This window comes from Eumetopias jubatus, unplaced genomic scaffold (assembly GCF_037043125.1).
Source record: "Eumetopias jubatus isolate StellerSeaLion01/CBP00866 unplaced genomic scaffold, mEumJub1_p1.0 scaffold_16, whole genome shotgun sequence".
In the NCBI taxonomy this organism is placed as follows: Eukaryota; Metazoa; Chordata; class Mammalia; order Carnivora; family Otariidae; genus Eumetopias; species Eumetopias jubatus.
In genome coordinates this window covers 59,995,484-60,022,782 of record NW_028274822.1, presented here as the reverse complement: position 1 = coordinate 60,022,782, position 27,299 = coordinate 59,995,484, and the positions used below count along the sequence as shown (strand labels likewise).

The window sequence follows — 27,299 nt, the reverse complement described above, 5'->3', positions numbered from 1 at the left end:
GCATCTGTGTGGCAAAGGATTACCCAGCCAGTCACAAAAGCATCAGGACCTTTTAATCTGAAAATCAGAATTGTGTACCCAGTGACCCCACCACCAGAGGAGGGCGTCATGCTGGAATGAAGGGACATTTTCTTTCTCTTGCTGGCAGAACTTTCTCGTGTGGAAATATCACTGTGAAGCTTCTGACATTTCAGAACTCAGGGTATATGCTAACATTCCCTCAGGATCCCAGCAGGGTTGGATCTCTCTGCGAGGAGCCGTGGGCTGCCACCTTCCGACGTGCCTATGGCCTGGGATGCCCCAGGGAAGGGGGAGTTTGTGTTCGTTTTAGAGGAACAAAGGATGTCTGGGGCGCCAGGTGGGACTGTCCATTCTCCCCCGACACATGGGTTCCTCTGAAGAATGTGCAAGGGCTTCATTTTATTTACCAGCTCACTTCTTGCCAATTCTTTTAACTCAAAGGCTTTATCCACTGGGAAGGCCAACATATCAAAGTACAAGTCAAAAGAATAGTAAAATATATGTCATGTGTCTATGAGATGTATTCCAAAGCCAAGTGTAAACTTTTTGCTAACTCGTTGGCTAGGATTAATCATTACTTTTTTTGTGTGTGTATAGATAAGAATGCAGTTTTGAATGTCAAGAAGATGTTAAATCTTACCAATGGCATTCATTCCAGTGAGGCATTCAGAGAGCCTCAAACTTCTCTGGAGATAGCCCTTGCTTTAATGTCTATGTCTCTTAGTGATTGGGATACAAGGGTGCACCTCTTTACGTGCTTTGTCAGCTGTGAAGTCCCTAAGAGCATTTCCGTGAAGGAACACATCAAGGTGGCCAGAAACTCGCGTGCCTGATCATGGGTGTTTCGAAGTTTGGTTTTAATGGCTCCTCTTTATGAACCTGTGTCTGTTGAAAAGACCAAGGCTGACCAAAGTACTCCTGAAACCCAGAGAATATGGCAAATGAGTCTGTGTGCAAAGTTTACAGTAATGCCTTTGGGGCATAGTGTTCTTCTAAGATGATGGGCTCTGAGTTCCTGGCCTTAGGAATTACTATAGATGTGTTTCTGGAAATCATCAGCCCATTTTCCGCTGTCCTATGGAAGGCCGACCGGAAGACAGACTGAAAGCTGACCGTCGACTGGAAGATCGTGAAGCTAGGAACAGGACCCCTTGTGGGGACCTGTGGATGTGCAGCTCTGGGTGCCCCAGTGAAGGGTCCCCGAGGAGGGTGAGGAGAGGAGGAGAGGGTCCGGGGCCAGAGCACCGAAGGTACTGCTGCTTTGGGGGGTGATGCCAGGATTATGGCATTCTCCACTGGCTGCTCTACAGTGAAATCTGACAACATCCTGGGAGGAAGAGCAAGACCAATATGGCTTGACTCCGTTTGTCATAACAGAACTGAAGACTCAGATGGTTGAAGTGACTTCCAACACAACAGAGGCTCGCCAGAGTTGTGCTGGAATTCGAATCCAACATTCTTCCTTCCTTTTATTGGTCATGTTATTACCATTGTGAAGTAAACAGATTGGTGGGTATTTGTTTCTCAAATGACCAAACACTATGATTAAGTAATACCGTTGGGTCATTACTTAAGAAATGGGTCATTTTTGTTGAAACAAAAGGAAAAACAGATGGTAATGAACTTACCTAATTTATTATTCCAAGAATAATTTCAGCCTAAAAGAAGCCTTTATCAGGAAAGCAAATGCTATGTTTCCTCTTCTCCCCTCCCATCCCCTTCCCTCTCCTCTCCTACCCCCCTTCACCTCCCCTCCTTTCCCCTCTCTCTCCTCCCCTGCCCTCTCCTCCCTTCCTATTTCTGGTGTTTCAACCTAGCCTCCAAAATGGCAAATTCGCTTTAATAATTGAAAATTTATTTCTTTAATTTTCGATTAGGTAATACATTAATGTTTTACCCATCCGAAAATATAAAAAATTATGGCCAAGACCTTCTTCCCAGCACATTCCACATCTACCCAGTTTTCTCCTTTATCAAATTAGAACAAAGCAACAAGTAACCATAATAAATGGCCTCTTGTATATCCTCTTAGAGATTTTTTTCATCCTTCCATAAGCAAATACAGATATACATTCTCCCCTTTGGAAATGTGCCCTATATGTCTGTACCCTAACGTAACAATGCATCTCACAGACTTTTCCCCATCAGCACATACAGAGCTCCCTTATTCTTTTGGCAGTTGTATCATACTACATTGAAGCGTGTGCCGGAATATGTTAAATATAACTGATGAATGTACCAGCCTCCTACTAATGGACACTCAGATTCTTTACACTCTTTTGCAGTTACAACAATATATTTCATAACTTCATATATATGTGTATATATGATATACATACAACATATATGTAGGATACATTCCTGGAAGTCAAATTTCAGGGTCAAGAATGGATGTGTGTATAATTTACTAGATATTTCCAAAGAGCCATTCCCAGTCATCGTACATATTTATACACCTGCCATTCTATATGAAAATGCTCTTTATGCCACAGCCTTAACATAGGTGTTTTATCAAACTTTATTTTTATCAAACTGTTAAGTTATAAATTGCAGCTTAACGGGGTTTTATTTAGCATTTCTCTTACTAGGAGTGAGATTGTTTCTTCTCATGTTTAAGATGCATTTTTTTCCTAATCATTTCTGAGATTGACATTAGGAGTATGTGCATCCCTCATGTTGTTACCAGGACCAGAGCACTTAGCAGTGAGGGTCATTAGTGAGCATGAGTCCCATTGACAGAGGGAGGGAATGGCATTCTCAGCTGAAGGAATGGCCAAGCAAAGACACAGAATTTTGTAGGTCCATGGCTTGTTTGGAAATGGATCAAGTCCATATGACAGGGCCACAGGTGCCATGAGGTGGCACATGGGATTAGACAGCTAGGATGGAGCCAGATTATGGAGGGCACTGACTGCCAGGGCAAAGAGTTTAGACTGTTCTGCCTGGTGTGGACAACAATAGCAAGTTACTGGATAGAAATCAGTATCTCGATTGCCTCCAACTGTTAGTGCAATGTGCACTGCTGTGTCCTGGACATAATATATAAGTTTATACTGACAAGCAGAACATGTTAAAAAGTCAGCTACTAAAAATAACATTAGTTGCAGAAAATCCTGGAGAGTCACAGATTGTTGGCGATTTGTGTTGTGGTCCAATTTCTGGTATCTTAGCAGCCCTCCCAGGCATCGGCTTTGCTGATGTCAGAGATCCTACCTCCACTCCCAACTCAGTCTCAAAGATAATGCTTCCGGGAGGTGCTTGGTTGGGTCAGATCGTTAAGCAACTGCCTTTGGCTCAGGTCATGATCTCAGGGTCCTGAGATCGAGTCCCGCATTGGGCTCCCTGCTCAGCAGGAAGTCTGCTTTTCCCTCTGCTCCTCCACTCTGCTCGTGCTCTCTCTCAAATAAATAAATAAAATCTTAAAAAAAAAAGATAATGCTTTTGGGAATTGAAACTGGAGAGGGGAGATGGAAACCATCCCCCTTCCCTAACTTGGGAGCAGTCAGAGGGCAGTACCCCTAGGGCACTTTCTTCCTAAAGGGGATTCCCTAGGTTAGTAGATAAAGGAGAGGAAAAAGAGAAACTAGGTCAACTGAAGTCCAGAAAAGTTAAGGGTTTCCAGATCTCAAGATTTTCATTTCTGATCATTCTTACATGGATGAAGTCCAACATCCATTGATATATCCTGTTTTCATAGATATGAAGAGCTTATCACCAAGAAATGGAATGGGTGTTCATACCTAAATATAAATTGTTTTTTGCGTTGGCTTCCGATCTGGGTGATTTTTGTGTTATGTGTTTCTTATTGGCATGAGCAGCCCAAGTTGAGAAATGTACACTGATTTCTTACTGTGCTCAGGGCTTGGGGGAAGGGAGGAGGTCCTGTCACCTTTACTGAAGTCCACATACTCATTCATCGTGCCTTCAACAGAGGGGAAGAGACCTCCGGTCCCTGTTTTATGATCTATTTTATGAGCCTGGCTTTTTCATGTAAACTACAAGCTTTATAATCTTTCAACCTGTTCATGAACATTTATTAAGAAATGATCGTAGAAGTTGATATTATTTAACCAAATTATGAGAACAAACGTGCAAGCAGAGACACACAAGACAATTTGGATAATTCTGCTTTACACTTGGACGTTTGGAAGTGCGTGAACAGGTGTGAGTGTGTGTGAGTGTGTGAATGTGTGTCTGAAGAGACACCTAACAGGAGCAGGCCCTTCAGTTGCTCTCTTACCCCCTGGTACATCTTCACTCAGCATTGTTCGTTACCTCTCCTGCCCTAAGAGACAGATGGTGTCCATACTCATGCTTTGCCAGAGATAATTACATGGACTCTCAGCAATTCTCAGATCTCCTGGTCATTCCAGTCTCACAGCTGATGGGGAGGACTCCCAGGGTGGATGAGTCTGTGAGAAATTGGCTTTCAATATCAAAATAATGAATAGGCTTTAATGTGAGTCTAAAAAATCATTCAACCAGGAAAAGTTGGCTCCGATGAGAGAAGCTGTTTTCCCTGAGTTCTCATTTACATATGGTTTTCTAACTGCATTTTCTTAAGAACACAGAAGTACCAGTGGCTTGCCCAATAATTGAATTAAAAATGATTTCCTTATTAACTGTAGGTACTCCCTACCAACCAAACAAATACCAGTTTTTCTATGCTTTATAACTTTCTTCAAGGCCATAATTTCAAATTATCAAATGAAAACAAAATCAATGAGGGATGCCTGGGTGGCTCAGTTGGTTAAGTGTCTGCCTTCCACTCAGGTCTTGATCGTGGGGTCCTGGGATCCAACCCCGTGTTGGGCTCCCTGCTCAGCAGGGAGCCTGCTTCTCCCTCTCCTTCTGCCCCTCCCCCCGCTTATGCTCACTCTCTGTCTCTCAAATAAATAAATAAAATCTTTAAGAAAAAGAAGAAAAGAATATCAGTGAAATTAGGGACTTGGCTATTCTATCACCATGTTCTTGACTCCTAGTAATCACAGTCAGAGTGCTCACCTACATAAGTTATTTTATATAATGGAAAAAAAAAACTCTGCAAATATGTCACTTGGTCCTCATATAACCCTACAAACTATTGATGTTACTGTTTTTCAGATAACAAAACTATCTTGGGATGGTTATTGAGTTTCCCAAGGTTCCACAGTGGTGAGTGCCTTTTGTCTGAATCACACGATCTTTACTGTCATTGTGTGTTATACCTTGATGTGAAATTTTAAACTTGGCAAGACAGTGACTCTACATTTTTCTTGCATACATTTTATTCCTAGGGAGCACAGTTCTCTTTTGTACACAGTACATGGTTGTATTAATGTCTGGAGCAATAAAAGGGCAAACTTATGCCCGTTTTTAGGTGAGATTCTAGAAGGCCATCCTCCCAATTGTCAACATTACTGAGATCATCACCTCAGTGGAGTAGACACTCTTTACCTTGGCAGTACCTGAGTGCCTGCCTGCTTGGGGTCTTTTTCCTCCCTTTTTGTTTTTTTTAAAGCAGAATATACAAATACCCAACTACTCACTTTAAAAGACAAAAAAGTTAACATTTAGTCATTTTTTTTTTGTTCTGGATTTTATTAAAATGGAATATGTAGAAGATGATAAAGTTGCATCTGGCTTTAACACCCAAGTACAAACCTGTTCACCTCCTCTGCATAGAACCACTGCCACAAATTTGGTAAGTGTCCCTCTAGTTTCTATCTTCTACATTTTCATTACTTATATCCTCTTAAACAATATGTACTACTGCTCTTTTAAAATTACATTATAGGTTATATCTATCATCTTAGAAAACAATTCATTTTTTAGGGGCTCCTGGGTGGCTCAATCGGTTAAGTGTCTGCCTTCAGCTCAGGTCATGATCTCAGGGTCCTGGGATTGAGCCCCATGTTGGGCTCCCTGCTCAGCAGGGAGTCTGTTTCTCCCTCTCCCTCTGCCCCTCTCCCTGATCGTGCTCTCTCTCTCTCTCTCTCTCAAATTAATAAATTAAAAAAATCTTTTTAAAAAATTTCATTTTTTAAATTCAGCATTACATTTCAAAATCTATTTATTTTCATTTATATAATCAGCATGTAGCTGACTTTTAAAATTCAATCTCTGTATTTTAACATGTGAGTTAAATTAATTTATAGTTCATGTGATTATTGGGCATGTTTGTACTTATTTCTACAATTGTATGTATGTTTTCCATTCACCATGTAAAAGACATGTTCTAACTTTCATTCATTCATTTATTTAAAGCCATAAGTTCATTAAAATGCACCCTTATGAAAAAATCTCAACATCACTAATCATCAGAGAAATGCAAATCAAAACCATAATGAGGTACTACCTCATACCTGTCAGAATGCCTAAAATCAAAAACACAAGAAACAAAAAGTGTTGGTGGAGATGTGGAGAGAAAGGAACCATTGTGCACTACTGGTGGGAATGTAAATTAGTGCAGCCAATGTGGAAAAATGGAATACTACTCAGCCATAAACAAGAATGAAATCTTGCAAGATCTAGCTGAATCTAAAGGGTATAATGTTAAGTGAAATAAGTCAGTCCGAGAAAGACAAATACCATATGATTTCACTCATATGTGGACTTTAAGAAACAAAAACAAATGAACAAAGGAAAAAAAGAGACAAACGAAAAAACAGACTCTTAATTATAGAGAACAAACTGATGGTTACCAGAGCAGAGATGGGGGAGGATGGGTGAATGCTTACCATGATGAGCACTGAGTGGTGTACAGAATGGTTGAATCACTGTGTTGTACACCTGAATCTAATACAAATGCAGTATGTTAACTATGCTGTAATTAAATTTTTTTAAAAAAGTGAACCCTTATGCATATTTTCATTTTATCCTTGCAGCAACCCTTCTAGGCATATTTTTATAATCATCTTAAGAACTTAACTCATGTATGATCCTGGGCAAGTTTCTCCCTCCCTCCATTATTTTTCCTCTTCCAGTTGGCTAGTTACATGTCAGGGGTTTTCCCCACATGCTGGTCATCTTTGATAACAGTACCAACCACAGCAGTAATGACAGCTGTCTTTTATTGAGGGACTGCTATATTTTAGAGAGCATTTCTAAAAAAGAATAAGTTCTTGGTAAACACAAGGTTCTGAACCAATTGCAAAATAGAGCAAAAGTCAGAGATGGTTGCCTTCTCAGCTGGACTAAGAATGTGTCATGACCACCATCTCAAATGAGACTTCTCATTCCTTCCTTCTCAGTTTAGATGGGAAATAAAAATGAATATATAATCACACTGGGAATCTCTGGCCTATGAGACTGTGAATGCCCTTGAAACTGTCATCCCTCAGATAGAGAATAGAGACGTTATGATAAAAGACGTCTCACTTTCAATTCATGCTCATCTTATTACTGTGATAAATTCTTCTTGAATCAAACACTTCCACATTCTTATCATTGGCAAGGTGCAGTGGTGGAGACGATACTCTGAGCTGATAACTCATTAAATGTCTAAACAAATCACCAAGTAGAAACCAATTCATAATCAATCTTTCCATCTCTGTTTACTTATGATCCAGATCATTCTGGTAAAACCAACTTATTGCTCGTTCAGCTTTGATAAATCTAAAGAGAAAAAACTTTATAAATTCAAACAAAGAAATGATTGAGCAGGATCATTTGATAGAATAATATCTCTTAAATATGTGGGGCTTGAAAGAATGAGAATTACACAAGCTTGAAATACCAACTTGTTCTCATTTTTGGAAGATTTTCCAAGAACTACTTATTGGTGAATTGTTACTTTCTAATGTAAACTTCAGTGCTATTATTTTCTCTCAGCACTGCTTTAGCTGTGTCCCACACATTTTGGAATGCTTTATTTTTATTTTTATTCAGTTCAATGTGTTCTTTTTTTAAAGATTTTATTTATTTTACAGAGAGTGAGAGAGTACAAGCAGGGGGAGCAGTAGAAGGAGAGGGAGAAGCAGGCTCCTTGCTCGATCCCAGGACCCTGGGATCATGACCTGAGCTGAAGGCAGATGCTTAACCATCTGAACCACCCAGGTGTCCCAGTTCAATGTATTCATTTTTTTTTTTTAAGATTTTATTTATTTATTTGACAGAGAGAGAGCACAAGTAGGCAGAGTGGCATCCAGAGGGAGATGGAGAAGCAGGCTCCTCACTGAGCAAGGAGCTTGTTGCGGGGCTTGATCCCAGGACCCTGAGATCATGACCTGAGCCAAAGGCAGACGCTTAAGCGACTGAGCCACCCAAGCATCCCACAGTTCAATGTATTCTTAAAAATATTTTCCTTGAGACTTTTCCCTTGACCTACAGATTATTTAGAAGTATACTGTCTAGTTTCCAAGTGTTTCAAGATTTTCCTGTTATTTTTCTATTGTTTGCATTGTGGTCAGAGAACACACTCCGTATGGTTTCAGTTCTTTAGTATTTGTTGAGGTTTGTTTTACAGCCCAAGATATGATTTGTCTTGGTAAGAGCTTTGTGAACACTTGAAAAGAATATGTCTTCTGTTGTCACTGGGTGAAGTATTCTATAAATGTTGACTATATCCTGTTGATTAATGGCATTACTGAGTGTTCTATATCCTTTCTGATTTTCTGTGTAGTTGTTCAACAGTTGTTGAGAGAGGTGTTCCATACTTTTATTTTTAACTTATCTATACTGTATTTGAAGAGAATTCCTTTCAGATGTGTGTGTGTGTGTGTGTGTGTGTGTGTGTGTGTGTGTGTGTATAGTTGGGACATATTTACACATTTCTTTTTTTTAAAAATCTACTTTGCCAATATCTGCATTTAATTGATATATTTAAACCATTTACACTTAGTGTAATTATTGATATGTTAAAGTTTAAGTCTGCCATTTTATTTTTTGTTTTCTTATTGTTTCCTGTTTTTCTCTTTCTCGTCTATGGTGTTTTTGAGTGTTTCTTTTCATATAGATTTTTAGTGGTTCTAAGTATTATATTATACATGTATAATGTATCACAGTCTATTGATGTTGACATTTTATCAATTTGAGTGATGTGCAGAAACCTTACTCCCTTTCAGTCCTTTTACCGTCCCCCATTTATAATAGAATTGACTTTAATATTTCCTCTACATATGTTGGAAACACATCAGAAAATGTTATAATTTCTGCTTCAAAATCAAACATAATTTAGAAAACTCAAGGAAAAGGAGTCTATATAAAAACATATTTTTGCTTTTTTCATTATTTTTCATCTTTCCTAATATTCCCCAAATTCCTTTTTTTATCATTTCCTTTCAGTTTCAAGAACTTCAATTAGCCATTACTAAGGGTAGGTCCACTGGTGACAAATTCTCTTAGTTTTCCTCTATCTGAATATGTATTGGTTTCCCTTACATTTCTGAAGGACATTTTTGCCGAATATAGGATTCTGGGTTGACAGTACTTTTATTTTAACACTTGAGAAATCTTGTCACACTTCCTTCTGGCCTTCAAGGCTTCTGATGAGAAATCTATTGTCATTTAATCTTTTCTCCTTACAACTAAGGTGTTATTTCTCTTTTGCTGCTTTCAAGATATTTTCTTTGTTTTTAGTTTGCAGAAGTTTGATTATATTGTTTCTTGGCATGAATTTCTTTGGGTTTGGAGTTCATGCTTCTTCTTAAATGTTTAGGTTTATGTCTTTTGCCAACTTTGAAAAATTTTAGTAATTACAATTCTTTGAGTGCCTTTCAGCCCTACTTTCTTTATTCTCCTGAGGCTATCATAACACAACTATTAGGTTTTTGTCATAGTACCACAAATCCCTGAGGCCCTGTTTATTTTGTTTTTTCAAAACAAAAGACTTTTCTTTATTGTTAAAATTAGATAATTTGTATTGTTCTCTCCTCAAGGTAGTTGACTGCTTTTTTTTTTGTCTTCTCTATTCTTCTGCTGAACTTATCCATAGAAATTTTAATTTCAGTTATTATATACTTAAGTTCTAAAATTTCCATTTGTTTCCTCCATATTTCTTGGTATTTTTTTCTATTTCTTTGCTGAAACTCTGTATTTTTAATTTGTTTCAAACATGTTCATAATTGCCCAATGAAGCATTTTTATGATGGCTGCTGTAAAATCCTTAGATAATTTCAACATCTGTGTCACCTCAGTGTTGACCTCTTTTAATTACCTTTTCTCATTCAAATTGAAATTTTCTGTGTTCATGATATGATGAGTGATTTTCAACTATATCCTGGACATTTTGGGCATTATATTTTAAGACTTTGGATCTTATTTAAGTCTTCTGTTATAGCAAGTGTGTGTGTGTGTGTGTGTGTGTGTGTGTGTGTGTGATGTTATTATTGTCATTCAGTTTATTTCTAAATATAAGTCCCACATTATTAATATTTTTGCTTTATATATTTAATTATTTTTTAAAAATATTAAAAGAAAAATGTCTGCTGTATTTAATACCATTTTTATTATATCCATCACCCTTTTCTTGTGAACATCCAAATTTCCATCTGCTATCCTACTCTGTCTTCCTGAAAAATTTTCTTCAGTATTTATTGGCAGTAAATTCTTTCAGCTTTTGTTTGTCTAAAAAGTCTTTGTTCTGACTTAATTTCTTTAAGATATTTTCTCTGGACATAGAATGCTGGGTTGATTGATTTTTCTTTCAATACTTTAAAATGTCTCTCAATTTTCTTTAGGCTTGATTAATTACTGATGAGAAGTTGGCTTTAATTTTCTTTTCTGTCTGTGCAAGTTTTCTTTATTCTCTGGCTGCCTTCCAGAATTTTTTAAAATCTATTTTTTATAGTTTGATTTTGATGCACTTAGGTTGTTTTTTTTTTTTAAATCTTGCTTCAATTTTTCTGAGATTCTTGTTTGTTAACTCTTATTAATTAAAAAAGTTCTCCAGCCATTGTCTGTTCAAATATTTCTTCTGCCCACTCTCTGTCTACTACAATTATATGTATTTGATAATGTCCTACAACTTTTATGTTTTGTTCTATTATTTTTTCTTTGTTTTATGTATTTCATTTTAATTTGTATTTACCTACGTGTTTTCACTGATTTTTTTTTATTCCTTTATGTCCAGTTTGCTGATAAGCCCATTGAAGGATTTCTTCATCTCTGGCATCATGTTTCTTTCTTTTTTTTTAAATTTTTTATAGTTATGTTAATCACCATACATTACATTATTAATTTTTGATGTAGTGTTCCATGATTCATTGTTTGTGCATAAAACCCACTGCTCCACGCAGAACGTGCCCTCTTTAATACCCATCACCAGGCTAACCCACCCCCACCCCAGAACCCTCAGTTTGTTTTTCAGAGTCCATCACCTCTCATGGTTTGTCTCCCACTCCGATTTACTCCCCTTCATTCTTCCCCTCCTGCTATCTTTTACTTCTTTTTTTTTCTTAACATATATTGCATTATTTGTTTCAGAGGTACAGATCTGTGATTCAACAGTCTTGCACAATTCACAGCACTCACCATAGCAAATACCCTCCCCAATGTCTATAACCCAGCCACCCCATCCCTCCCACACCCCACCACTCCAGCAACCCTCAGTTTGTTTCCTGAGATTAAGAATTCCTCATATCAGTGAGGTCATATGATACAAGTCTTTCTCTGATTGACTTATTTCACTCATAATAACACCCTCCAGTTCCATCCACGTCGTTGCAAATGGCAAGATCTTATTCCTTTTGATGGCTGCATAATATTCCATTGTGTATATATACCACATCTTCTTTATCCATTCATCTGTCGATGGACATCTTGGTCTTTCCACAGTTTGGCTATTGTGGACATTGCTGCTATAAACATTGGGGTGCACGTACCCCTTTGGATCCCTACATTTGTATATTTGGGGTAAATACCCAGTAGTGCAATTGCTGGATCGTATGGTAGCTCTATTTTCAACTTTTTGAGGAACCTCCATACTGTTTTCCAGAGTGGTTGCACAAGCTTGCATTCCCACCAACAGTGTAGGAGGGTTCCCCTTTCTCCACATCCCCGCCAGCATCTGTCGTTTCCTGATTTGTTAATTTTAGCCATTCTGACTGGTGTGAGGTGGAATCTCATGGAGGTTTTGATTTGGATTTCCCTGATGCCGAGCGATGTTGAACACTTTTTCACGTGTCTGTTGGCAATTAGGATGTCTTCTTTGGAAAAATGTCTGTTCATGTCGTCAGCCCATTTCTTGATTGGATTATTTGTTCTTTGGGTGTTGAGTTTGATAAGTTCTTTATAGATTTTGGATACTAGCCCTTAATCTGATATGTCATTTGCAAATATTTTCTCCCATTCTGTCGGTTGTCTTTTGGTTTTGTGGACTGTTTCTTTTGCTGTGCAAAAGCTTTTTATCTTGATGAAATCCCAATAGTTCATTTTTGCCCTTGCTTCCCTTGCCTTTGGCAATGTTTCTAGGAAGAAGTTGCTGCGGCTGAAGTCGAAGAGGTTGCTACCTGTGTTCTCCTTTAGGATTTTGATGGACTTCTGTCTCACGTTTAGGTCTTTCAAACATTTGGAGTCTGTTTTTTTGTGTGTGGTGTAAGAAAATGGTCCAGTTTCATTCTTCTGCATGTGGCTGTCCAATTTTCCCAACACCATTTGTTGAAGAGACTGTCTTTTTTCCATTGGACATTCTTTCCTGCTTTGTCAAAGATGAGTTGACCATAGAGTTGAGGGTCCATTTCTGGGCTCTTGATTCTGTTCCATTGATCTATGTGTCTGTTTTTGTGCCAGTACCATACTGTTTTGATGATGACAGCTTTGTAATAGAGCTGGAAGTCCGGAATTGTGATGCCGCCAGCTCTACTCTTCTTTTCCAACATTCCTCTGGCTATTCTGGGTCTCTTCTGGTTCCATACAAATTTTAGGATTATTTGTTCCATTTCTTTGAGAAAAGTGGATGGTATTTTGATGGGGATTGCATTGAATGTGTAGACTGCTCTAGGTAGCATTAATATCTTCACAATGTTTGTTCTTCCAATCCATGAGCATGGAACGTGTTTCCATTTCTTTCTGTCTTCCTCAATATCTTTCATGAGTTATCTAATTTGCTGGCATAGATTTGCTCATAATATGTTCTTATAATTGTTTGTATTTCTTTGGTGTTGGTTGTGATCTCTCCTCTTTCATTCATGATTTTGTTGATTTGGGTCATTTCTCTTTTCTTTTTGATAAGTCTGGCAAGGGGTTTATCAATCTTGTTAATTCTTTCAAAGACCAGCTCCTAGTTTCGTTGATCTGTTCTACTGTTATTTTGGTTTCTATTTCATTGATATCTGCTCTGATCTTTATTATTTCTCTTCACCTGCTGGGTTTAGGCTTTATTTGCTGTTTTTTTCTCTAGCTCCTTTAGGTGTAGGGTTAGGTTGTGTATTTGAGACCTTTCTTGTTTCTTAAGAAAGGCTTGTATTGCTATATACTTTCCTCTTAGGACTGCCTTTGCTGTATCCCAAAGATTCTGAACAGTTGTGTTTTCATTTTCATTGGTTTCCATGAATTTTTTAAATTCTTCTTTAATTTCCTGGTTGACCCATTCATTCTTTAGTAGGATGCTCTTTAGCCTCCATGTATTTGAGTTCTTTCCGACTTTCCTCTTGTGACTGAGTTCTAGTTTCAGAGCATTATTTCTGAAAATATGCAGGGAATGATCCCAATCTTTTGGGATTGGTTGAGTCCTGATTTGTGACCTAGGATGTGATCTATTCTGGAGAATGTTCCATGGGCACTAGAGAAGAATGTGTATTCCGTTGCTTTCGGATGGAATGTTCTGAATATGTCTGTGAGGTCCATTTGGTGCAGTGTGTCATTTAAAGTCTTTATTTCCTTGTTGATCTTTTGCTTAGATGATCTGTCCATTCAGTCAGGGGGGTGTTAAAGTCCCCCACTGTTATTGTATTGCTGTCAATGTGTTTCTTTGCTTTTTTTATTAATTGCCTTATATAATTGGCTGCTCCCATGTTAGGGGCATAGATATTTACAGTTGTTAGATCTTCTTGGTGGATAGACACTTTAAGTAGGATATAGTGTCCTTCCTCATCTCTTATTACAGCCTTTGGCTTAAAATCTAATTTGTCTGACACAAGGATTGCCAACCCAGCTTTCTTTTGGTGTCCATTAGCATGGTAAATGGTTTTCCACCCCTTCACTTTCAATGTGGGGGTACCTTTGGGTCTAAAATGAGTCTCTTTCAGACAGCATATTGATGGGTCTTGTTTTTTTATCCAATCTGATGGCCTGTGTCTTTTGATTGGAGCATTTAGCCCATTTACATTCAGGGTAACTATTGAAAGATATGAATTTAGTGCCATTGTATTGCCTGTAAGGTGAGTGTTCCTGTATATTGTCTGTGTTCCTTTCTGGTCTATGCTGCTCTTAGGCTCTCTCTTTGCTTAGAGGACCCCTTTCAATATTTCTTGGAGGGCTACTTTCGTGTTTGCAAATTCCTTTAGGTTTTGTTTCTCCTGGAAGCTTTTTATCTCTCCTTGTATTTTCAATGAGAGCCTAGCTGGATATAGTATTCTTGGCTGCATGTTTTTCTCGTTTAGTGCTCTGAAGATATCATGCCAGTCCTTTCTGGCCTGCCAGGTCTCTGTGGATAGGTCTGTTGCCAATCTAATATTTCTACCTTTATAGGTTACATACCTCTTCTCCCGAGCTGCTTTGAAGATTTTCTCTTTGTCTCTGAGTCTCATAAGTTTTACTATTAGATGTCGGGGTGTTGACCTCTTTTTATTGATTTTGAGAGGGGTTCTCTGTGCCTCCTGGATTTTGATGCCTGTTTCCTTCCCCACATTAGGGAAGTTCTCTGCTATAATTTGCTCCAATATACCTTCTGCCCCTCTCTCTGTTTCTTCTTCTTCTGGGATCCCAATTTTTCGAATATTGTTTTGTCTTATTCTATTGCTTATCTCTCGAATTCTGCCCTCATGATCCAGTAGTTGTTTCTCTCTCTTTTTCTCAGCTTCTTTATTTTCCATCATTTGGTCTTCTATATCGCTGATTCTCTCTTCTGCCTCACTTATCCTAGCAGTTAGTGCCCCCATTTTTTTATTGCACCTCATTAATAGCCTTTTTTATTTCGATTTGGTTAGATTTTAGTTCTTTTATTTCTCCAGGAAGGGTGTCTCTAATAACCTCCATGCTTTTTTCAAGCCCAGCTAGTATCTTTAAAATCGTGATTCTGAACTCTAGGTCCGACATCGTACTAATGTCCGTATTGAGTAGGTCCCTGGCAGACGGTACTACCTCTTGTTCTTTTTGCTGAGGTGATATTTATTGTCTTGTCATTTTCTCCAGGGGAGAATAGATGAATGAGAGAACAAAATGCTAACAGGTTAACAACGTCCCCAGAAAATATACTCTAAACAAATCAGAGAAGACCTGAAACCAGGGGGGGAAAAAGGGAAAGAAAGAAAAAAGAGAGAAAAGAAAAAAGAAAAAGAAAAAGATAAAAACAAACAAAAACAGAACAAAGCAAACAAACAGAATATGATCAAATATGATCAGGCTAGTGCATAGATCAGTGCCACACACTAGATTTTGGGTGTATTTTGGTCTGTTAGAAGATAGTGCCTCCTAAAATTGTAAAGAAAGACATACACGTATGTACAAAATAAGGGTTGATACAATGAAGGGATGGAAGATGACTGTAACGATGAAAGTTATAAAAGATTTTATAAAAGGAATTGATAAGTTGTTTGAAAAAAGAAAGAAGAAAATTTAAAAAAAAAGGGGGGGAGAATGTGATCAGGCAGGAGACTAGAACAAAGCCATACACTAGAGATTCAGGGTATATATTGATGTGTTAGAAGAAACTGTATCTCAAAATTTTAAAGAGGGAACAACTTATATATATATATATGCCAAAAATAAGGGTAACTACTATGAAGGAATAGAATATGACTCTAAAAATGAAAAATAAAAAAAAATTTTTTAAAGGGATTGATAAGATGTTGGTTGAAAAGGGAAAAAGAAAAATTCAAAAAAAAAGTTAAAAAAATTAACTTTGAAAAACTAATGAATGATGGTAAAAAAGCCATGAATTCTATGTGCAGTATTCCCCTAGCGCTGGAATTCTCCCATTCTCCTTGATCAGTAAACTTGGTCTTGGCTGGCTGTTAGTGCTGATCTTCTGGGGGAGGGGCCTGTTGCCGTGGTTCCCAAATGTCTTTGCCGGAGGCGGAATTGCCCCGCCCTGTGAGTCCCGGCTAAGCAATCTGCTCGGGTTTGCTCTAGGGAGCTTTTGTTCCCTGCAAGCTCTCGGTACAGCTTTGGAGGATGAGAGTGAAAATGGTGGCCTCCCAATCTCCACCCAGAGGAGCCGAGAACTCGGGGCCCTGATCCTCAGTGCGCCCCCAGAGAAAAGCAGTCAATCACTCCCGTCTACCCGGTCTCTGGCCGCACACCGTGCTCACCCGGCCTGTGACCGAGCGTTTGTATCTCTGGCACCCTACCCAGTGTGGAGTCTCCAAACCCAGCAGATCCCTGCGGTGCGCTCCCGCGCCGCTCCTCCCCGGGGGAAGAAGGGGAGTCTCCCTGGCTCTGCCGCTTGTTGGGTCCCTGCTGGAGGAGCAGTGGCCCAACTGTCACTGATCACCGTTTATGGCAACCCCGAGCTGAGAGCCCGCTCCTCGGCTCTGTCTCTGCAGCCAGCTTCCCCGCTCCGATACCTGGGAGCTCTGCCGCATTCAGGCACCCCCGGTGTTTCTGTGACCCCGAGGGTCCTGAGACCACACTGTCCCGCAAGGGTTCCACCCCCCCGCTTAGCCACTGGAGCGAGGTCCCTCAGCGGAGCCGGCTTCTAAAAGTTCCGATTTTGTGCTCCGTGACTCTATCACTTGCCAGAAGCGGTGGAGACCCCCTCCCCCGCCGTCTATCCTCCCGAATATCGCCTCGGATTCACTTCTCTGCACGTCCTACCTTCCAGTAAGTGGTCGCTTCTCTGTTCAGAGAGTTGTTGCTACTCTCTTCTTCGATCTCCTGTTGAGTTCATAGGTGTTCAGAATGGTTTGATCCCCATTCAGCTGAATTCCTGAGACCAGAGGAAATCCAGGTCTCCTCCTCCTCTGCCATCTTGCCAGAAAATCGGGCATCATGTTTCTTATTACTAGCACTCACATTTGACTCTTTTTATGGTTTATATCTTTCTGTCCAAATTCCCCATCTAGTCATACATGTTGTTCACCCACTGTACTAGATTTCGCAACACATTTAACATCTTTATTTAAATATTTATTTAATTAAGTATTTAACATATCCCCTATGTTTCCAATATATGGGTGATTTTTGGGTCAAAGTATGTTGTCTGCTTCCTATCCTTGCTACATCTTAACCTGGTACTCTAGATGCTGGCTATCATTATCAAGAAAGAAAGGGGGGGAAAGCAGCATGATGATTGAAAAGGAAGAAATAAACCTATGATTATTTCAGACACTATGATCATAGAAAATTCAGTGAAACCCACTAAAAATAGAAAATTCAATGAAACCCACTAAAAACAGTAAGAGTTTAGTAAAGCCAAATTTCAAAAATCAATACCATTTTTCAAGCTGATCAACTATCAATCAGAAAATATTAGGAAAAAAATCAAAATTATAACAAAATATTAGGAATTAACAAATCGTGAACAAAAGCTGTTCAGAAAATGTTAAAATTTAATTAAATTTTGTAAAATATAATCTGAATAAATGGAGAATTAATCATGTTCTTGGAATGACTAATTTTTGAGGATATTACTTCTCCCAACAGTGTTCTGTAATGTCAGAACTACCTCAATCAAATGTCATATATATAGTTTTAAGGCACTTGGTAAACTTATTCTAAAATGTATGTGGCATAATATTCTAATATTTAATGGTCTATGAAGAGTAAATGAACTTTGAAAAAGAGGAACACAGAGTGGGATCTTGCTCTACAAGCTATTAACATATGCTTCAAAGACACAGTACTAAAAAAGAAATGAGGTAAGAAATGAGTTTCCTTGAAGCTAAATGTTTGATCTCACTTGGAATTATGATGAGATGGTCTATATCATTTAAAGTGAAAATGAGGGGCGCCTGAATAGCTCAGTCAGTTAGTTGTCTGACTCTTGAGTTCTGCTCAGATCATGATCTCAGGGTCATGGGATGGAGCCCCATATCGGGTTCCATGCTGGGTATGGAGACTGCTTGGGATTCTCTCTCTCTCCCTCTCCCTCTGCCCCTCCCCACTCATGCTCCTCTCTTTCTCTCTATAAATAAATAAATAAATAAATAAATAAATAAATAAATAAATAAAATGATAAGAAATTGACAGTAGGAAATAGGTGAATAAAGAATAAATGAGGGCCTAAGGGGGTATTAGCAATATGGAAACAATACTGAAATTAAGGATGGCTGAGAACAGATAACCTGAAGGACAATATGAACACCATACAACAGGAATCTAAGAGAAAGCTACCAAGCAATGGAACACACTAGGGAAAGGGCAGTAGTTAACTCAAGAACATCCATAGTGCTCAAAGCAAATGTTTCATATCAGGGTTTAAAATGACTCCTGCCAAGAGCCACAAATGGAAGGGGAGACAAGATGCCCAGTTCCAGAGGATGAGTCACTGTGAGCATCGTGCAGGGAACAGAGGAGGTCCCAGTGCTAAAAAATGTAACTTGTGATTTTAAGAGAATAAATCAGATTTTTGGAACCCAAATCACCTTGGAAAACCTTAATGCTTATTCTAATTATGCTTCCATTGCTCAAATCTTCTTTTGTGGAGAAATCTTTAGACCCTAATGTAGGTTCTGTGGGGAATGCCTAACCTGCTGGCAAATCTTTCTTAGAGTGTCTAGATTTGTGATATAAAATAAAATCATGTTGAGCAGTCTAGTGATAAAGGTAGGGGAATAATCTGGGTGATAACATTTTTGGCAAAAAAACATGAGAAATAAGTATCAAGTAATAAGACAGATTTTATGTGTGGTTAATATCCCAGCATCAACGATATTTCCCAAAAAAGAACAGAGGTAAACTGTTAAAATATCTTCACCAACTCCTAAAGTAGCTAACCTCAACCAGAAGAATTCTTGGTGTGTTTCCTGAAAGCGGGAAAGAACATTTAATGAGCTCTAAAGCTCTTCTATTACTCAATGTCTATTACCTACTCACAATGTTGTCAGAACACATGGAATGCACTTAGCACAGTACGGGGAATATAGTAAGGGCTTCATAAATGCTAGTTAATATATTGTTGGTGTTCAGAGCCTTCCATATTCAAGTCACCCTGCTGGGAGCACCTAAAAATTACCTTATCTAATGCACATAAGAGTTAGAGATTATAATCTTCATATTTCAAGTTGAAATCCTAAATCTCATTAATGGAAGTAGCAGCAGTGAGTAAGTGGTGAGTGGGAGGATTCCAGCCTGAGTTATTGTGGCTCCATGCTCAGCGCTCCTTCTGTTTTGTGTTACATGCAGTATTGCTTCAGGTAACTGCAGATTTAGGTAGGTTAGATGTTACTCTCCCACTTAATAGGTGAGGCGTTTGATGAGGTTCCCCTCACCTAGTAAATTTGGGAACCTAAACTTGAACCCACATTGATGGCCTTCCAGTCCAGAGTTCTTTCTAAAACTGGTATATACACTTTCTCTCACACCAAGTCAACAGACATGGTTCATTTGTAGATTTCCACTCTGAAAATCATAATTTGCAACCCTCACTGATTTCCTGAAACATGGCCCCAAAACATCATGCAATAACATAAGATGCATGGAGATATTATTCACTAGGACATCTTTGTGATGAGCAGGGAAGGATTTGGCTAAAATCACTTACCATGGGTATCTGTTGTAAAACGTTTGTGGAAAATGGTCGAACTTCTTTAGAGAAAAGATCTGCCAATATCACCTGCTTGCTTTTGCTACAACTTCCCATTTCAAATTTTTATGTTTCTGTGTGAATCTGGAGTCTTGTCAGCTCAGTAGGAAATGATCGTTGCTGGGTGAAATGCATGAAATTCTCAACACATGAAGCAGTCTTTGATGGAGCCACTTTTGGTTTGTTGTGAGGCACCTCACTGGTCTGTATGACAGCACTTAGATTTATCTGGGTGTCAATGACTAGTCATTTACAACCTATAGATTATGCCATCACCATGGGTTCCAAACCATGGCACGTTGTTCTTCCATTATTATGGTGGTGCAAATTTTTAAACAGCTGTTCATTTTTTAAATTCTCATAGAATGGTTCTAGTGTGTAGATGCTTCTGCTGTTTACACTATTGGGCAAATGGTCTTTTACTCTATTTTCTTTTGGAGACTAGGGTGTCATTTGGTAAAAATAGCCCTTATGACACCTCGGGCTCCCTGGTGACTGCTGTGCTAGAGGATTAACAATGACCTAGACCTTTGAGCATTTTTGTGCTTTATAGAGCCAACCATGTTTATGCTATGGGATTGTGCCACGTGGGAGTTCTCCATTAAATGCTGGGCTTCCTTTGTACTGTATGCTCATGAGACACCATTACTCTTCTGACTGTATCTACCCTCCTGCTTACCTGGAAGGTGCTATGGCTTTGGATTGGTTAACAGTAATTTTTGTAGTTACGAATTAAGACAAATCTAGACTCTGTTTATTTAGTTGGTTAATGTTTAAAACAACTAGGCATTTGGGTTGAAGAAAGAGGTCTTTTTGGTTAGTCAGTGCTTGGGGCAAGTGCATTCATTAGTGAGCACATACTTACATTAGTTTCAGTAAAAACACATTTGTTTGTACAAACATGGAACAGAATAGGAAAATGTTTACAGCATCCCCATTTGCCAACTCTTACCCTGCAGACAAATAGATGAATCAACCTCCTCCTACCCTCCGCCTGTATATTAGCATGGAAAGTAGCTGCAGCTCTTTGGGGTGATTTGTAAACGTTGAATTTGCCTTTTAAACAAGGAGCTCTGGCTGTCCCAAATTGGAGGTGTGTCCTCCAGCATCCTTGACAGGTGCTTCTCTAGCTCTTCCTGAACAAGTTCAAAGATCCCTTCCTCCTTAGAGAAAGAGTATTGCTTTTCTAAACAATTCTGCTAGAATATTCTTTTTACATTGATGCAAAGTCTGGATCCTTATAACCTCTTACTATCTGTTCTCATTCCATCATCTGGAGCCAAGCAAAACAAAGCTTTTTCCTCCTCCAGACAATAGTGCTTAAAACATTTGAAGGAAACTCTGTCATCCACCCTTTGTTTTTTGTCTCCAGTAAACATTTAGTTCGTTAAGCAATTCTTCTAAGCCATGGCTTCTAGTTCTTGCACAATCCGGGTGCCCTGCCCTGCCCTTGGGTTTGGTCTGGTCCAGAGACAAGGACACCCCTTCACCTTGAACTTCTTCTGATAGATTGTAAATACCTAGCCACCAAAGAAAGTCAGAAAGTAATTGTTTTTGAACATAATATTATCACTAGAAGGTCATGGAAATGTATCTGATCTTCGGATTAATCAGTAGTTGGGTAGAGATGTGTGTTCCAAAATCTTACATGGTTCAGTTGCTATCACTTCTCCTTCTGAAAAAGTAGTGTGGATGGGCTCAGCTGGCATTGCCCCGGGGCGGAGGTGAAGTGAAGTGAGGTGATGGAGCAGCTGGAAAGCCCATTCCTTCAGGGGGATGGAGGCAAGGAGACAGTCACAGAAGGCTTCCAGGTGACCTTGATATGCACATGTCTCTTTCAAGGATTGAGAACTCCTGATGCAAAGATTGTTCTGCCGTTGGAGGAAAGACAACTGATTTGTCCTTCGTGGGTTCCATGGAGAAATCCTTCTCACCGCCAGAGTGAACCTACTTATACCCACCGAACTGCTTTCTCAGAATCCTCAGGAAAGAACCAAAAAAGTTGTCTGTGAATTTGGAAGCTGATTCTGGACTCTGATGTCCACACACAAATGGTTAGGAATGTTGTATCCCATGGGAACACCAAGCGCCCAACTGCTTATGTTCCCACTCAGCACGACCCGTGTGTGTTCCCTCCCAGGACCCCCTGCCAATCTCTCCCTTGATGTTTTAAGGGGGCCTAAATGCTATCCAGACTCATGAGCAGAAGGGATTACAGTTGGAGATCATTTTGAAGTTTAATGTCTTGGAACATTTTTCTTTCAAATTTGTTATTTTAAGCACACATTGTGATTTAATGACTCTTTTTGGGAGTTCAGTTTGTGGTTAAGGTCCAAGCACTGAGGAATGCATGTTTAATTTTTTCATCCTATAACTAGCATTTCATCTTAGACTAAATAGATGCACATTTTAGAAATCCCACAGAATCGCTGAAACGCTATGTTTATATAAATGCTTGCATGTTTGAGTGAATTTCACTAAAGGAAACAATCAGAGCTGGTTCCAAAGGCTTTGTGGAACTTTGTTAAGTTCTTAATTCTCCATCTGTACCAATCCCTACCTCATTTATGTCCCCACAGAGGACTTTATGCACATATGTAGCACCAAACCTACTGAAGGACCCTGGGTCTCCCCCACGGATTCTGGCCTTTGTGACAATAAAGAGCATGTCTTGTGCATCTGAACCCAGCACCTCGCACAAGAGTGTTCACGTGTTGGACTGAGGCTGCGCTCTGGCTGAGTTTGGACCAGGGTTGGAGTTTTTAATCCTCTTAAAGAAGCGTTGAAGGGAACTGGATGGATACCTGGATGGAAACTGAGACAGAGAGACATTCACAGGAGGACCTGTGACAATCAAAAAAGCCTCCATCTTCCCCAGGAGGAGAGGAAAGGAAATGGACGCCCTTTTCAGTTTCCTTATGATCTTAACTGAGGTGAAAGGCTATGTTTTCATTTGGGTAAGCATTTTTAACACCAGAAAGGTGGAGAGCTATTGGCCACATCTGAAAAGATTGTCTAGAAACATCTCTTTTGTTGGCTGGGCTCAGTGGGCTGTGTTTCTAGGAAACAAATCCACCCCTTTTTCTGTCTCTGAATCAACAGCGCAGAACAGGCCAACCATGCTAGTTGCACAAGAAAAGTGTGCTTAATTTTAATGAACCAAAAAAGTGAATCACTGAATGCTCAGAGTGGGATAGAAACACACAAGAATAGTTCCAGGGGACCTCTCAGCCACACGAGTAAGAAAAATTATTTAACAATATGCACATGATTTCCCGGTCATACGCACGGAACTCCTAGACCCAATTACAGCCATTCCCACTACTGGACACGAATACGCAAAAAAGAGGCAGTATTACCCAAATAGATGCAGGACGTATACAGAGAAAAACACATTGCCGATAAACAAATTTTAGCTTGAACACTGGTTCAGCCACACAAAGAGATCGTGGGTGAATTGAATGAGACTGGAGAGTTTTCTAAGTTCAGTGAATTCTGTGGCAATTGGAGAACAAATGTATTTTTTGGCAGAATTCTGAAGTGGGAAGAGGTGGGAAAAGAGGGTCACTCCCAGGCCCACCAGCTGGCAAAGAAGCTCAAGCCATTTTAATGGTAGTGAGCAGAGCGCTGTCAGGGTTTCCGAGGGATTTTAATAGTCCTGTGGTCAGAGTTCCCTGAGTAAATAGCTCCCATTTCCACTCCGGCTGCCAGCTGGCCAAGTGAGGGACCACCTAGGTTGCATACCCCCCAAGGAAATGCGGAGGCAGGTTCTCTTCTTCTACAGTTTGCCTGCCCACCACTGTCCCTAGCTGCCTGACATTACACCATTAGAGTGACATGCTCTAACCCACACTTGGCTCCCAGTTAAAATTCAAATCCTACTCTCAAAGACAGTATTTTAAACTTTTGTTACTCCTTTCAAACTGATTTCTGCTTATGAATGGGCTTTAGCACCTGTTCTGAAAAGAGGGATTGGAGGTGGGGGCGGGGTGTGGAGAAGGGGAGAAGAGCAGAGCAGAAATGCCCTGGTTAAGGAGCACTCAGGGGTGGTGGTCGAGTATCAGCCTTCCCTCGGCGCAGCTACTTCCCATGTGACTCTGCAGCTTGTGCGATGGAGAGGTAGAGTATATTTGCAACCCCTGGACTCTGAGCTTGGCCTTCTGTCTTGTCTTGGCCACTGGGACAGACGAAAGGCTAGGAAGGCACATGGGAGATTGGGCTTGCTTGCTTTTCCACCTTTGCGTTGTCCCGAGAACATGCCCAAGTTAGCCTGTGGGAAGCTCAGAGACATACAGATCAAAGCTGCAGGGCACTAGCAAGCCCAGCCGGCATCACCCTCGGGCAGCCAAAAGCCAGCCCAGTCCCAGAAATGTGAGGGAACCGCCCAGATCACTTGAATGCCTGAGGCTCGGGGACTAAATAAATGTATATTGTTGTGTGCCACTCATGGTCTGGGGTTTTTTGTTGTGTGGTGTTATTGTGATCATGGAGAGCTGACACATTGGAGAAGAAAGGGCCCAGGATAGAGTAGGTTGAGAAGTACCAAGGCCAAGTTTGCCTGCCTCACAGTTATAAACATGTGGGCCTGCCTCCACCTTTGGGCGGCCAGAAGACAGCAGAACATAAACATGATCATAACACCACAGTCAGCCTGCCCTTTACCGCGGGAGGGAGACTGGCTCGTCCTCCCCAATATGGGGATGTCCCATCATGTCTTCATTGGAGGGGGTGGAGGGAGGGACCCAGATTCATCTCGTGGCTACTGTGTGTTAGTGACTGTGTTACAGTTTCATCCAATCCTTCCACAGTCCTGTGAGTTGGGAATCGTCTTCCCCACTTTACAGATGGGAAGACTGAGACCCGGAGAGATCAAGTAACTTAACCATGTTAAGCATCGGGTGATGGCAGACCTGTGGGCAGCTGGTAACCAGGTTAGGCTTTGCAGGCCTAGGGCAGCTTCTGTTACAACCCAGCTCTGCTGGTGCAGCGTGAAATCAACTGGAAGACAACACCCCAAAGAATGAGCGTGCACCAACACACACGTAGTTATGAACGTGAAACTGAATTTCATGTAATTTTCACATGTCACAAACGATATTCTTTTTTTTTTTTTTTTCCAACCATGGTAAAAAATACTCTTAGCTCATAAGCTGTACAAACAGGGCAGTGGGCCAGAGCTTGCCAACTGCTGGTATGAACGTCAGGGCTTAGATTCAAACCTACAAAATTCTGCAAATGGTCGGGAACCCAAAAAGTCTTTGTGGAGGAGTGTGAATGTTTCTTAGGTCCTGTTGCCTTTATTACTGCCGCTGAATACTTCCCTATATAAAAACAGATAAACATCAAGCAAATGTCCAACTCACTTTGGAATGTGTTAGACAAGCATGCCCAGCTCCTGACCCTTGATTTGCAGTTCACTTGGGATCAAGTAGATTGACTCCCAAGTGTGCACTGCATGGGTATGCATGTTCTTGTGCACATGTGTGTGCGGTGCATGTGAGTGTGTGCATTCCTGTGTGCATGTACGTGTGTGTGAGTGGGTGCTGAAGACAGACTTTAGTGAAGTAATGGCAGACAATGAAAGATAACATATACATATAAGGTAGGTACACAGTGCTATTATTACCTCCATGTGGCAGAGGGGGATACTGAGGTTCAGAGAGGCTAAGCAACTTTTTCAAATTTATTCCATAAGGGGAGACAAAATTCAAATGCCATGATGCCTAGCTGCAGAACCAGCACCTTTGCTACCAACGTGCACCCCTCACTGTCCTGGGGAGAGACAGTCCCCCCTGGTCCTGGCTGTCCCGTGAAGCCCTAGCCCGCCACCGGCTCCCTCTGACTCACACCCTGCCGGAGGCAGTCCGTCCAGAACAAACAGGAAAATTAGTAGTCAGGACAAGATTAGAAGGACCAGGATGGACTATGTCCAATCACGAGTGGAAAGTCCTCGTAAAAGACAGTCCCTTCTGCGGGCCTCTGTGCCTTGTTTATGAAGGTCTGATGTGTGCCGGGGTCTCACATCATCCCCTGATAAAGTGACTGTGTCAGAGAAGCAGATCCAAAGCAACTGTGGCACGTGCTGTCACGCCCCATTGCCGGACTTTCACCCACAAGACTAGCTAGGTGCCCTTCCTGACCCTGGACGACATGCCCCCCGCAGCTTCCCATCAGAACACAAGCACAGGCGTCTCCCGCCCGGCTTGTCCAAAGGGTTCTCCACCTGGCGAGAGTGCTTGTCTCTTCCAGGCCACTCCCGCCCTGCCCATCCCTGCGCCAGCAAGGGCCTGGGCCAGCAGACTGGAGGATTGTCCTCCCCTCGGCTCGTGACTTCCCATTAACAAGGCATAAAGCCTACACAGAATTGTTCATTTTCTAGATTTTTCTATCCCATGTGACAGAGTGCAATTGGACACCAGCATGTGTTATAAGTCAGATTCTGAAACCCTGGTCTCCATTTCCCCGTTTGTCGGCCTTGTGAATTTAGACAAGGCATTTCAATTTCTGAGATGTGGTTCCCTTCTCTGTAGCACGAGTGCTTGTAATCATATTTGTGCAAGCATTTTAAAAACTCTAAAGGCCCACATGTAGATAAGCAAAAATTACATTATATCCACCAAGGGTTAGCAACTTGTTTACAACAGCCCTTACCAGTAGCGGAGGCATTTATGAGACAGCATCTGATTGCGGTACAATCACAAAGCTCACTGGGCTGGGCCTCCAGTTTCAGCATAGGGCAGTCCACCAGGCCAGCAGCATCCATGCTAGGGGTCCAGTGTCCCCTGCAGGCACTCTGCCGCTCCCATCACTTCATTATCCAAATGCTTTCAGTGCTGATACGTGCAACTTTTAAAAATCTGCACCACCACCTTTTACAAGCAGATTCTACAACATTACTGACTCTTCCTAACCTACTGAAAGCAAAAAGCAGAGACAGTTTTAAAGTATAATATGCAATTAGCATATGCGATGGAAGAGGTCTTGCGTTTTTCCTCTTTCTTTATGATTAGTCATAAACAAGTATGATTTTATCTCAACAAATAAAGTAATAATGAAATGCATTTTTATCTTTTCTATTGGATCTCTTTTCAGGTTGTGGCAGCCACACTGTTTACCTAGGCAGTTCACTGCTGCCCACCATCTGTAGCGTAGTGCTAGCCATATGAGAAGGAAGCATGACAGTGCCATGAAACAGCTCTCAACATGCTGGTCAAGGTGTCAGGATTGGGCAGGTGGGATGGGGCCAGATAAGGAAAGATCTTACCCTCAGAAACGATCTTAAAATTCATGGAGAGTTATTGGAAGGTTTAATGCACTGGGTTAACGTGGATTTACTTGAATCTTAGAAAGATTAGTTGGGCAGTGGAGTGGTGATGGTTTGAGAGGAACGATCAAGTCAGGGAGATCAGTTAGAAATCGACTTGAATCACCCAGCAGAGGAAAGATGACCATTTAA

At 40.5% G+C, this 27,299-nt stretch overlaps 1 long non-coding RNA gene across 1 annotated transcript; it reads right to left on the bottom strand.

The window, feature by feature from the left end:
- Positions 1-20,575: 20,575 nt before the first annotated feature.
- LOC148162278 (uncharacterized) lies at positions 20,576-26,734 on the bottom strand. The gene is made up of 2 exons (XR_015766978.1): positions 26,495-26,734; positions 20,576-21,824 (listed from the first exon to the last, which is right to left on the bottom strand). It is a non-coding gene; the product is annotated as an uncharacterized LOC148162278 (long non-coding RNA).
- Between the last annotated feature and the right edge of the window lie 565 nt (positions 26,735-27,299).